This window comes from Miniopterus natalensis, chromosome 1 (genome assembly GCF_054644295.1).
Source record: "Miniopterus natalensis isolate mMinNat1 chromosome 1, mMinNat1.hap1, whole genome shotgun sequence".
NCBI classification, from domain to species: Eukaryota; Metazoa; Chordata; class Mammalia; order Chiroptera; family Miniopteridae; genus Miniopterus; species Miniopterus natalensis.
This window is the reverse complement of record NC_142081.1, coordinates 191,368,212-191,382,700: the sequence shown is the minus strand read 5'-3', so window position 1 is coordinate 191,382,700 and position 14,489 is coordinate 191,368,212. Positions and strand designations below refer to the sequence as shown.

Here is a 14,489-nt window from a genome sequence, read left to right as displayed (position 1 = left end):
CCCCCCCAAAACAAAAACAGTCTGAGAGCTATTACTTGGAAATAGCAAAGGATCTATTCCATTAACATATTTTTTTTTTGAGACTCTACCATATGCCTGGCCCTGGACTAGGCACCAGAAACACGACCGTGAAAGACTCAGCCCAGTTCTCCCCTCTGCCCCTTAGTGCCTCTCAGGGGCCCTCTGGTGCGTTATAGTGATTACCCCCTTCACTCTTTCCATTTAGTAGGTGATAAAACTCATAAATACTAGTGTCCCAAAGCAGTGATGGTCTCACTGTTTTTATTTTAGTCACCCCAACGTCCAGCCTGATAATTAAATAACTGACCATGATTCCAGAACACTCGTTTGCTTGAATATGAAAGATTCGTCATGCTCAATGGTTCCATTTTAACCTGGGGAAACCGAGGCAAGGGCTGTCAGATGATCTGCTCACGGTTACATCCTGACAGAGCAGGAGTAAGATCCTCTTTTTATCGCTCTCAGCCTGTGTTTGTTCCACTATCCCGAGCTGTCAAAGACAAACATCACTGAGGAAATACAAGGTCGACAGGCTTAAAACGCAGTTCCCTTCTTCCTCAGACATACAAGAAGAAAAATTCCTCCTTCTTTTTGCCCCTTTCTTTATCTCCTTCATTTTTCCTTTCTTCTTTCTTTAATTCTTTAATTTCAAAATCTTTCATTCCACATGAAGTTATTCTGTGTGTAGGGTGTGTATTCTGGGCACGAGGGACATAAAAGTGGGTAAGGGACACGCTCCAATCTAGGGGGCTCACAGTCCGGCGGCAAGGAAACTGGTAGCTGAATCGTTACAAAACAGTGCGATGTGTGTCACGGCCCCATGGAAAAGGTGCTCACTCCTCCCTGGGAAGGAGTGGGTGAAGAGCTGGAAAGGATTTGTAGGGGGGAAAAATGACTGAAGGTTTGTTAGGAATCTACCAGATTTCGAACTCAGGGCAGGGCATTCTAGGGCGAGGAATGACCACCTCAAAGGCGAACAGTATTTTCTACAGCTTTCCCCCTTCTCACTGGGGTGTAGAGCATTAGAAAGAGATATGTTTGGTGGAGAGGAAACACCACTGGGCTACTTTTAGCATTTGTTTCTCAACTGTAAGGCGGGGCTGGCAAGCATCCCACATCGCAAAGGGTTAGAAGGGGAAAGGGGCAGAGAGAGGGCTGAGCAAGGCCGGCCTCAGTCCACGAAGCGGGCGTCTCCGGCGGGCCCAGCTCCTGGCCTTGTAAATGCGCACCGCTTCCTCCACAGATTAACCGCGGCCGGTTTCCTTCTCTGCTTTTTCTGATAACCGTGCCTCTTTCACCACTGCGGCCAGTCTTGGAGGTGGATTTCCAATCCACTCGCTTCCCAAAGAGCTATGCAACACGCCCTTAGGCGCTGTATTAGTGTCCCACACGGAGGAACAAACCCTGTCCAAGGACAGCGACTGGGGGCGACTCTGCTGGTAGACCTGACAATGGAGTCGGGTCGTTGGAAGCAGATTTGGTAACATGTACAATTCTCAAGATACTTTGGTTGTAAACTGAATGAGGCAATTTCAGAACACAATGAGGGTAATATATTTTATTTATGTAATGTGAATTTTGGATGAGTTTGATAAAAATGCCAAGACTTTGGCCGGTCTTTCAAAGAACATTACAATAAAGGATAGAACATAATTAGTGATTTAAAATTTTTCATTACAGTCTTTTATATGTTTCCATCTTTCTATTTTGTGATTAGAAACAGATAAAAATTTTATTATAGAAATAATAAAATCATCACCGCCATCAACAAACTTACCTCGGTAAGTTTCCATCACATTCCCTTATGAAGATTGCAAAAATAAAAATGGCTATTTCTTGCTCATGCAGAACATACATGTGGGTTTCTGATATGTCTGGTCATTGGCAATTTCTTGCAGGTGTTTTCTTCAGCTTGGGGGCGTAGTAGGTGGGTTGCCAGGAGAGGTACCATGTGGTGGAGAGGAATGGCTTCAGACTTGAAGTCACCGGACCTAGATTATAGTTCTTTATCTTTCCTTGTCTATTTTGCGGCCTTGGACGACTCCTTTCTAATTGTAGCATCTGTTTTCTCAAATAAGGTGAACCTAATAATACAGCCCCTATCTACCAAACATGGTGGCTGAAAAGCAGTTTAACATTTTGCAAGCTGTAAGATGCTATAGCCATGTAAGTTGCTTTTAAGGACAATTATTCATAGTCATAAATCCTGCTCAGTGGCCTAAGGCAGGGGCCTGTTCTAAAGGTCTGTTTATTGTGCAATTGGCAAAGAGGCCCTTTTACAATGTTAGTGTATAAGTAGGCAGTTTAGGTCCATGTAACTACAAATAGTCAAACTGTAATATCTATCCTTCCCCCTGTATTGTATCCGGAAAGGCAGTTTTCATGTTTCATAATAAGAATGGCATTTACATCTACAAATTCCCTTTCAAATGCTCACATCTCCCAACTGATTTGCTACCAGCAATTTACTTTTCAGACATTTTTATTATGATGACAATAGCTTACTTGAGCACTCTGGAGTTGCTGTCTGAGAATGTTATGTAAGAGTATTAAACTGCATTATACTTCTGATGCTTTTTAAAGATTTTGTTTTCTGCCTGCAATTTAATTTTTCAATTTAGAATTTTTCTACTGCTCTTCTCGTATTGATTTTATTTTGTAGCACCATTACAGGAGTGTTCAATGAAACACTTTCTTTAAATGAAGGTAGACAAGTATATATCTATACATCCATGCATTTTTTCAGTGCACTTACTTTTGGTGCAAGACTATTGCATAATGATTAATTTGTTACTCAAATTCTAATTCTGGCTGAATCAATATGCACATTTCATTGTTTTTTGAGCACTTGGGTCATTAGTAGTTCCACGAATGTTAGTCATAATTCACCTTTAAGTTTATAGTGTTAAAATTGTTTAAAAATCATTTACATTTGTTTCCAGTTTAGTTTGTTTTCAATAGAAATTCTCACTTGGAATGTTCTTTTCTTTTAAAAGCAAATGTGTATCCAACTACATTTTTGCACTTCAGGCTTTACTATCTGGTTACATGTTAAAAAGAGTTATTTGGTAAAGAGATACTTTCCCCCCTATTTGTAGGAATTTTACTATGTACTTCCTTCCATAGTATTTTATTCTTTCCTTAAGCACTTTTCATTTGGTATTGTGATAGCTCATTTCCTTATATACATATACATAGCTCACTAGGTTGCAAGCTCTGTGGGAAAAGGAGATTTTTTGTCTATCAGGTTCGCTGCTGTATTCCTACATGTTGCTTGGTGCCTAACAAGTAACAGACCACTTCATCGCAATGAATTAATGAAGGAGCTGTAAACTATAAGAGACAAGAGAAGAGATGTGCACATAAATACACGAAGATTTAATCCACACGACTATGGAAATGCTATGTTAAAAAAATAAAACCCTAAAGAACATCAGACAAAACATTTGAAAATGTTGTACAAACCATGTCATGATTGCCGTTTCATATATCATGAGGGATACCTTGGCTCCCAATCAACAGACCAGTCTTCCCACTGAAGGGAGCAGGGTTTAGCCCCCCATCATTGTAGCGCAAGGTGAAAGGGACAGAGAACATGGGGCTGACGTCCTCTGAGGGAAACGCAGCTCTGAGAAAACAGATGAAGGGGTCCCAGCATGGTCCCGTGCGGGAGGCTGAAGGGAAGCAGAGGCTCCAAAGCAACATATCCATAGTCTCTGCTCACAGACAACTTCGAATAAGTGCATAAGCAAAGGCAATGAATCTTCAACAAATAGTTATGAGGCTCTGATTAAATTTAAAAAGGAATAGCCTGGTGTATTTATCAAGAAGAAGAGATAGAGATACCCAGAAGACAATTCAGTAAGTAGTTGGTGAATTCAGAGCAAACGAAAGTTGAAAAATGTATTTCCTCAGCCACACAAAGTAGAGGATTTCTAAGGGTTTAAATTAAGAGTTCCATAGTGAGGAGGAAGGGATATGAGAATTCTCTGATCACTGAGTAAAATTTTGTTTCTATCAAGACTTAAGGAGTAGCAGGGCATGCATTAAGGCCTTCTTCCATAGTGTGCATTTAATCCTAAAACAATCCATTCATGGGGTGGGCGGAGGACTGGGTGGAGGGGGCAAAAGAGGCAAATGGGGGACATCTGTAATAGTGCAACATTGAAAAATACCAAAAAATAAAATAAAATGAGCATAGAGCAAAAAAATACAAATAAATAAATTAAAGAATTCATTCATTTTCATGTTAAATTCCTAAGTTAAACAAACAAGTAAATACAACTTCTATGTGTACTATTATAGTTCTTTACCTATACTAGGCAGACGGATTCTGTCTGTCTATTGCAATTGGTCAAATACTACTCTAGATGTTTCTTTGAAGGTTTTGTTTTAATGGAATTGATATATTAGTTGGTAGACTTTGAGTAAAGCGGACAGCCTTTCATAATGTGAAAGAGGCTCATCTAGTCGGTTAAAGATCATAAGAAAAAGACCGACTGCCCTTGAGAGAAAGGACATTCTCCTAGCAAACTGCCTTTGGACTTGAACTCCACCCTGTAGTCTACCTTGCAGATTTTAAACTTGCCTCCACAACTGTGTAAACCAATTCCTTAAAATAAATTTCTGTCTCTCTCTCTGACTAATACAACTAATAAGCCAAGCAAAGAGATAAAATTAAATAATAAAATTTACTAAATTAACAGGAAGAATCATAAAAAGGGGATTTCTTTTATCTCTTGTGAAATAGGCATCAATAATTACTCACAGTGTGGCTATGAAGATCAAGTGGGTACAGATCTGCTAAAATATGTCTAAGGCCCTTAGCACTAAATAACATAACAGTTCTTAAAATTATGTTTTCATATTAACTATGAGACATATTAACATAGTAACTATGTTCTAGCTTCCATTCTATTTTTTAAAAATGTACTCAATTCCTATTATTATTCTCAGTAATGCAGTCTTTCTCTGAGTCACAAGCTTAGTATTCTTGACACAGTGACTCAAGATAGCATGTCTAATTTCTCAAACTTGAGAAAAGCTTTTGATGCAGAGTAAATAAGAAAGATTGAAATCCTTAAGAAATAAAAACACCAAAGTTTTAGGGCCACAAATAAAAAAAGGTTTCAAGCAAATATATACAAATGCATAAAGCAGATACACTGAATAGTAATAGATGGAAATTATATTGCATCCTAAGTTGGTTTTCTAAATACCAAACTTTTCAATAAATAGCTATTTTAATAACCCCCGGTGTTCAGAGAATGTAGTGCCTTGTGAAAATGAAAATTCTGAAATAAACAACAGTTCTGTATGTTCCATGTCTCTTGAGAAATTCATGGGCTGACCTCTGTTGCTCTAATACAGAAGATATGAGGGCAGGCCCTCTCACCCTGGCCAGCAAGCTCTGTTGTGTAATGAGTTTTCCCTTTGCCAACCCTTGCAATGAATATAAAAACTCAATTTTAGTGCTGCAAGCTGAAAAGGACGCCAGTGTCACTGGGTTTTTCTAAGGGGATATTTTCTGGTTTTGTCGGCATTTGTATTCCACTCATTTAATGGAGGGAGGTAATAGGATTTTTCTATCTGCTATAGAAGCTGTTACAAAAGTACAAAAGATGCAAGGTTAGGAAATATATTAAAAAACCCCCACACACATAAAGGGAAAACAAAACGGTCTATCGGTTTTGCACCCTGAGGATGCCCAACGTAATAATCGAGCAGCCTGGGAAGATGAAATCGCGCCTTCGGGGAAGTATAGCCGTGTGCCCCGGAGTCCACGCAGGGCCTGCCCCGCAGGGTGGAAGGACTTCCAGGACGGTCCCCAAGAGTCCCTGCCCCTTGTGCACACGCCCTGCGTGCATCTGATGGACTTGGCTCTGCGATGCGGTCATGTTATGTGGTGCAGCTGACCAGTTAACCGTAAAATAGTGCGATCACCTGGGGGGGCCTGGCCCGGTCCCTGGAGCCCTATACGGGAGGGCGCTTTCTCTGGCCCCGTGAAGAATTAAGGCCGCCGTGAGAAGCAGGGAAAGTCTGAGCCACCATTCCTGGCTAACCGCTGTGGGGGCCAGGTGGCAAGGGGGGAATGCCGTCTTCTGGAAGCGGGGAGCAGCCCCTGCTTGTCAGTCAGCAAGGAGAGAGGAAGCTCAGTGAAATAGCTGCGGAAACCTGAAACCTGCCAGCAGCGAGAGTGAGCTTGGAGGCCGATCTTTCCACAGAGCCTCCAGAAGATTACTCAGCCTGGCGACGCCTGGGCTTTGGCTTTGCGAGACCCTTAGCGGAGAACCCAGACATGCTGTCGCTCTTCTAAGCCACACAACTGTCCCTTAATAAATGTGCGTTGCTTTTTGCCCTTAAATGTGTGATAATTTGCTATGCAGTAATAGAAAACTAATACACATGGGTGGATCCCCTAACGAGTTTTATTCCTTCTTTTATATTCATGAATTCATTTTTGTATATGTTCGTTCATTTGTAATGCATTCATTGAATGCCTACTATGTGCCAGGCTTTAGGCTTGATCGGGAATTTTTAACTTATAAGGTAATTCCATGACCCATTCCCAAAGACTATGTAATTAGGATCCTGGAATGTAATTATCTGTTGACCAAAAACAGATAATGCAGACACTCTGCAAGTTGGAAAACCTTAATACAATTCAACATGTAGTTTGGGGGCTCATTTAGAAAGCGTGGTGGGCCCGCTGAAAAGCCATAGGTATCTCCCATACTTAAAAAGGTGAAGGCAGTCGGTGACAGCAATTCAGCCTAATTATTTTGGCCGTCTCAGAGGTTTATTGAAATTCCTCATAGTTTTTGAAATATCCAATGACTATCATGCTTGGAAATTCCAAACAGAGGGTCCCAGGACAATTTCATCAATTCTCCTTCACAGAGGCGAGCAAGCGGACAGGAGCCTGCCTAGGGTTTGCCGCCAGATCCTCCTCCCAGGGGCGCGTGCCGATGTCCACCGATCAGTCATGAAAATCCTATGGCTCTGGGGCAATGAAATCCCTGCTCTCCTCCGGATTTTGCTGATTCGACTGCATGACACCAAGTGAACACACCTCAGCTCAACAAGAATTTGGTGGCCCAAAGCCGGACATTCTATGATACCTGCCAGTAGCTGACGGGACAAGATACAAACGGATCCCCGCAGGGATGCGCTGCTAATGTTTTCACCCATCTCTGCAGAGAAGCCTGGAAGGTCTCCCCTCTCTTTCTTTCTCCCTGCCCCCTCCGCTCTCTCTCTTTCACGTTCTTCCTTTCCTCTCTCCCTCCCCCTTCCCTTGCTAGTGGTAGGCAAGGTCCAATTCTGAGCCTGCATTTCTTCTCGTTTTCATATCTCCCGTGTAGCCCTGTGACTTCAGTCCCTTATGTAATCATGACTCCTTAATTTTAGAATTAGTCTAGACACCTCTTCTCATCTACAAATGCAATTATCTGCCTTCTGGGGAATTCCCCCTTCACGCATCCTAATCCTGCCATAACCAACAGTTCCCAAGGCACCATTATCTTGTCCTTGGCAAGCATCCCCCCCCCCCCCCCCCCGGTCCCTGCGACTGCACGTTCCAGTCAGACCCAGTCCACAGCACCAGTTCCTTCCACTGCATTCACCCCTCTGGTTTTATCTACTTGGCACCCAAACCCGCTTTTTGTTTTTTACCATTTTTACTACCATTGCTCTAACCCAATGTTGCCCAAAGTGTGATCCCTGGGCCAGGAGCGTCCACAGCCCCTGAAACTTGTTAGAAATGTAAGTTCTCAGGCTTCATACCAGATCCCATGAGTCAGAAACTCTAGAGGTAGGTGTGTGACTTGTGGCCCCATCATATCTCATCGCTTATCACTCAGATCCTGCAACAGGCTCTAAATTGACCTCGCAGCCTCTGGAGTTTACCTTCTCCATTTGCAGTCCTAATTGTCTTATTCTCCTGCTGAAAACTTGATATTGGCAGGCCAGTGTCTTCTGGATAAAATAAAAAGGCACACGTAACGAATTACCAGGGATCTGCCTCTCTCCTTCTCTAGCTTTATCTGATCTCATCTCTCCTTTCCTTTCTCCCACCCTTCAGAACACAAGCTCCTCTTACACTTGGGCAATGATTAAAGACCTGTCATTCCAGAGTGGCCACACTCTCTTGAATCTCTGGGAGCCTCGCAGAAAGTAATTGTCTCCCTCCTCTTTCCTAGTCCCTATGTCAGATTTGGGTTTCTTCTCAGGGTTCTCTGTTCTTCTGTGTCATACCAAAAATTGCTGCATTTTTAAATTACCTCCCCTTGGTTTCTTGAAAGATGTAAGTAATTTTGAAATGCAAAAGGATAGTATTTTTGCTTTCGAGCAAAATGCAATGCTGTCTGGAAGGGAACACAAGAAAATATTCATAGTTGTTTCCTCTAGTGGGGTTAGGATGGGGAGATCTACCACCTGCACTCTTGATTTGTTACCATAAACATGCTTTATTTTTATTACCTAAAAATAAAGTTTAAAAATTAAAACACACTAGTCACAGGATGTGTAGATGTGTGTGTAGGGAGAAGGCATGGATGTTAAAGGGCCAAAAATTGTGCAAAAAAGAAAAGCAATGCTTGAAATAAATAAGAACTGGGGAGAGAAGATGCAATACATAGCTTACTCTAGTTTTTGCAAAACTACTCTAGTTTTCTCAGCCTTAAGAAATGTATGGAAGCCTTTTAAATGTACAATTTTCTCTTGATGTTCTTCCTTCTGTTTTCAAATTATTTTTATTTTCCCTTATTTAAATATGCACAAACGAACAAGGTGTATGAGATGGTAGCATAATCCCTTCTAATGAATTATAAATATAATTCATTTATCTTAAGTAACTAATATGTGGGCACCTAGGTAGGAAATGGCAGAACTGGGTTTTGAACCAAGGAGTAGGGTTGTGGTATCTGCAATGTTCTTATACGGCCATGAGACCAACTCAAACTAACAAGTTCAATACAGACCCAATGACAAAGCCAACTGATTTAGTATGACACATGCTGCTGGTTTGCTGAAACAAAATTCCCTTTATAATGTGGACACAGAACAGAACTCCACTCCATACGAAACACACTCACACTGATGTGAGCTTGCTTGCTTCTGCCGTGGCTGTGGGCTGTGTGCTGAGTCTAATTCACCAGCTTCTGAATGACTCGAACTCTTCATTTGTAGAGCTGCTTTATGACGTTTGGCCTGCATTTAGACCAAACACGTCATTTACAGCTAATGTTAGCTCTCTTCATTTTCTCACTACCTCATGTCTGTGAAAACAGTAGGACTCGGCACCTACACAAACAGTGCAAACAGAAGTGTGAAGACCCTGCAGTCACATGGCAGTTTTCAGAAGAATACATCATCTAGCTAGCAATCGTCCAGTAGGGGTCAGTAAACGATGGCCTGGGGGCCCAACTGGTTAGACACCTATTTTTGTAAGGTCCATAAGTTAAAAAGAGCTTTTTACAATTTTAAATGGTTGAAAAAATGAAAAGAATGTATGACAGAGATATATGTGCCCCACAAAGTCTAAAACATTTACTCTCTAGCCCTTTGGTAGATTAAGTTTACTGATCCCTCTCCTAGAATAACCTCATCTCATTTAAAAAATACGATCGTGAAAAGAAAATACAAAATGGAAAATATCTTTTAGAAAGCTTCAGGACCCTTGGGGATGTATTTTCAGGCAGCAGGGAGGAAAACACATTTCTACCTACTGGAAAATGTGGTCCAATTCATCGTCCAATATTTGTGAGATACAAGCACAAATAGACCATTGCCCAGGAGAAGCACAACCGTTCTTGGTACTAAGACAAGAAAGAAATTACTCCCAGTATTGCCATAAAGAGGACATTACTGAATGTAACAGTGTCCTCTCTGGCTGGCGAGCCTACAACAGATGGAAAGCAAGTTTCACAGCGCCCTTTTATATAACTAGCCTACGTTTAGTCAGATGACATCCTGTGGAAGAGTGAAAGGCAATTTTCAAAGGACCTTAGCGTGTGGGTCAGGTATTTGCTTTCTATTTATCTGGCTTCACGTAGACTTAGGAAGTATGGGAGGCTGGAGGCACTTTGGGCAAATCTCCCTCCATATCCTTCTCTTGGGGAAGCTGTTGGACACATGAGTAATCACGTAGGCGCACAATTGAAAATCAGCTGGTCTCTGTTGCCAGCTGAATTCATACCCAGTTTATGTTATTACCATGAAAGAACATTGTGCATAACTGGGAGCATGGCCATGCAGAGTTCTGGGGATAAGATCAAACATACAAATACAACACTTAATGAGGCCAGGAAAGCAATAGGTCTGCTCCTGAGACAGTTTCTCTATTCACATAAAGCAAATACGACGGAGCACACATCAGACACCTCCACCCAGCAGTGACATTCACGCCAGTAGGTGCTGAGATGAAATCTCTGCCTTGATTCTGTTAGAGGCAACTATATATAGCTCTCTCAAGAGCCATCATAAGTTTTATTAATCATACTTTAAAAGAGCATGAATACATTTAGTTATAAGCACAATTATTTATATTTTATTAATAAATGCCTGGCTTATCACACTTTGTGCTAGTTCAGCCCATTAGGATGATATCAGAGCGTCCAGAGCCCAAGTGCTTCTCTTGGAAAGTGCCCTGAGAAACCCAAATCACATTTGTAAAAGGGGTAACAGCTATGGATGCTGGATGGGTTTACGACTTTGCCATTATTGGTTAAACAACAACTATACTCTGGGTTCTGTCAGGTCCTCATGCAAAGCTCATAAGGGTGAGCAAGTTATGAGAGGGTTTGAGATTATCATGTGAAGTCAATTGCCTCATCTCCACCTTTGTGTGCAAAACTTTTTTCCTGGAAACTATTCAGTTTAGATTTTAAAATCAACTGTTGATGATGCAGCTGCTATCAGCTGTTTCCTGCCATGTTTTTTCTCACCCTCAGCAAAATCAGTGAGCTCTTTGGGGTCAGGGGCTATTCTCTGTATTTCCCTGCAGCCCAGAGTTGAGTGAAGAGGAATCTGTCACCCCACACTTTCCATACATGCGACACTTTCAGCTAAAGTAAAAGTATCTCTAACAAGTCTATCAAAGCATCAAGTCCTTTGCGGGTGGGAAGGTCACATTTACATTTTTGGCTGTTTAACCTCTCCAATGACAGGAATAATCTACAGTCTGCAAATCACTGGAAAATGGGCACCACTCTGGCAGACCGTGGTCAATGGATTTTAAGGAGAAAAAACAAGAACCAGAAAACACAGATATGACCTTGTTCATTCAATGAGTAAATTGTGAGGTTAGAGGGACTTAGGGTTGGGATGGAGAAACATTTGGAGCCTTCAAAGAGTATGTTTTGGTTGTTGTTTGGCCTATTAAACCCCTTCCTACTCTGAGAGGCTACGGTACAAGCCGTGATGTTCAAGGTTAACTGGAGAGGAACTTGCATTCAGAACTTCTCTGCCTAGAAGTGGACTTCAGGCTGCCTCTCTTCTCCTCTCTCTCTCTATCCTCCTAAAATGAATTCATAAATTCCGAATGACCTGGATATATATTTTCTACCTTTCATGGCCATCAGTTGCATTATCAGGATGAGTTTCAGTGGCTGTCACTCTGCAAGTCATAGCTGTCGCCCTGAAAGTCACAGAATGCAATGTCCTGCTTTCCTGTTATCAGGAATGTGAGATAATAAACTTACTCTCTTGCAATTTCATACGCAATTTTCTTACAACAGACATCAAAAGCCTGGAACTTGACAGATTTAGGGTTGCTCCACAGGGGCAGCCGGCGCCGCAGCTCATCAGGGCTCTGCTCGGATGCGCAGTAGGCTCTCGCTTCCCTGCCGTGCGGGGGGCTGGCACCCAGCCCTGGCCCCGAATGAGAAACTCGGAGGCTGCTGGGCTGGAGTGCTGTCCAGGGCGCTGCTCAGAGCAAAGCTGGGGAGCCTGGCTTCTTCGGCAGTGCTCCTTGGGACACGAGCCCGTGGGAACTGGGGTGACTCGCTCAGGCCAAGGCAAATGCCCGCATGTGCATGGTGACTGTAACCCTCCTGGGCAACTCTCCCTCCGGGCCAACTGCTTCTTTCTTGCTCCCAGAATGGACAGCTCATCACCCGAAGCGATCTTCCTCATTGTTGCTGTTATTGGAAAACAAAGACTGCGAGAGAAGACCATTGTTCAAGCTGGAAGTCATTTCGTGGAGAAAATGAGATGCTTGGGCCGTTCACTTGGTTCTTTATTTTATCGGCCCCTCTGGCATCCGCTTATGGATCTGATTTGATTTCTATTTTCATTTTGAGTCTTTTCTCTGTGACCTTGGGTCAGAGACAATATCAAAAGCAATGTGTTTTGTTGGGTTTATTTGTCTGAGCCAGTGAAAGGAGAGAGAAGTAGCAGAAGTGGAAGTGGGGAGAGAGAGGAAGGGAGGAAGGAAGCGAGGAAAGGAGGGAGGGAGGGAGACAAACTATGTCTGTATGAGGAGGAAGACTGACTACAGAGCCAAGCATCTAGCAGCTTTAATCTTTAACATAGCTCCAGATACAGTGTTTGCAAGCCATTAACATTTCATCCCATACACATGGTCACCAAGATGAGCGGAAAGGGCTGGAGCTGGGGGCCGAAAATGGGGAGGCAACCGGCAGCAAGAATAAAGAAGATAGATTGCTTTTTGCCATTGAAATAGAAATTTATCGTAATAAGTATTTGAGACAGCAAATGTTTTTTTGGAAAGCTTCTGGGCTTGCCTTTTGTAAAACATCATAAAACTTTCAAATCCAGTTTCAGCGGGAACTTTTTCATTAAATGCAGCTGTGCGCTCCTTAAGTCCCATTGTACTCGGGGCTTCCAGGGCCATGGGCGGCCCGCAGGCGGGGCGGGGGCATCAGCAGAGATGGCTGATGGAAATGAAATGGGGGAAGAATATGAACTCGGCTCATCCGGAGGACACCGAGTGACCACCTGTGACTGGTGTCATCAATGATGTCATTAAGCAACTTGCGAGGATGCAACCTTCCCTAATTTACAGAGAAAAGGTAAATCACAGGGCATAAGTTCTTCTCTAGGATTAGGTACCCCAACGCTACCATTTCCAGAGTATCCGAGTGGGAAAGCAAACGATGCAGTGTGCTTTGTTCAGAGACACCAAACAAGGAGCAGAACTGTCCTTCAGTGAATTGAGTGGTTACTAGGGAAACTTTTTAACAAGCTTGTTGGCCTAGTGATGCTTGGTCCAGTTTTCAACTTTTCCTTAGAGACTTCTTTATCCCACAGCCATAGAGATAAAAAAAATGAGGCAATTATTAAATGGGTATAATAAATGCTTAGAAAATTTTTAAGCGTAGTCGTACTTAATTGAATCGATTTTTGCTTATTAAGCATGATTATTTATAAGGCTATGGCCTCAGACTTCAATATGCATTTAGGATTGGATTGCCTTGGATGCGTGTTAAAAATGTACATACCAGCCCGGGGCTAATCCTAAAGATTCTGACTAAGGTGGTCTTGGGTGTGGTCCAAGAATTTCATTTTAAGCAAGTTTTCCAAGTAATTCTGATGAAGGTGGTGCATGGACCATTCTTTGAGGAGCAGTATCTTACCATGTGTGCATGGTGTGTACGTGGGTGTGTGAGTGTGCGTGTGCATGTGTGTGTGTGAGTGTGTGTGTGTGTACCGGGGAGATGTGGTAGACTTCTAGTTAGAAAATTGGTTTGTGTTGTTTTGTGAAGGAACTGCACTGACATGCTAAGGAGTTTATGTTTTTAAATAAGCAACTAATGTGATCTGTCATTTTAGAAGTACAGCTCTGGTAACCGGGTGGCTTGGAGAGGAGGGGAGAGGGGAGTCAAAGAGACGGGTTTAGAAGCTTTGCAAGGGATAAAGGCTTGATCTAAAATTCTGCACCATGCGTCGTGCAGGAATAATAATAAGATGCGGTCCCTTTCCTCAGGTTGCTTACAATCTAGCGAAAGAAGATCCAATAAATGAGACAGATGGAGAAGTCAAAGAGGTGGCGGGCCTGGTGCACAGCCGGGGATGGACAGACGCAGGCTCTCTCAGAGCTATAGGGAGAAGAGAAGAGTAAGTTCCAGACGAGGCCAGACGGACCCTGAGAGAAATTTCATTAGGTTAAATCAGAGTTGGATGTGATCCAGTCTGGCGCTGTGATCTTTTCACTCGTGGGGCCAGGGCCAGGCTCCACAGACTTGCATGAGTGAGGGGTGACAGACGGAAAGCACGGAATATTGCTTTCTTCTGAAGGTTTTGTCGGTGAGAAGAAAGTCAGAGCTGGGATAGCAGCCTGAAGGTACTACAGGGCTAAGGAGAGGCTGGCTTTGGTTTTGTTCTTTCCTGTAGAGGGTACTGGAATGTCTTTGCAGGAAAGGGGGAGATAGATGTTGAATATGGGAAGAGTGATGATTGATGGGGCAAAGAGAAAGGGAGAAGAGGTAGGACCTGGTCTTGGGAAGGAA

At 42.7% G+C, this 14,489-nt stretch overlaps 1 protein-coding gene across 2 annotated transcripts in view; it reads right to left on the bottom strand.

Moving 5' to 3' along the window:
• The window catches only part of KCNIP4 (potassium voltage-gated channel interacting protein 4), a 156,800-nt gene that overhangs the window by 47,333 nt on the left and 94,978 nt on the right, over positions 1 to 14,489 (bottom strand). The window lies entirely within an intron of this gene.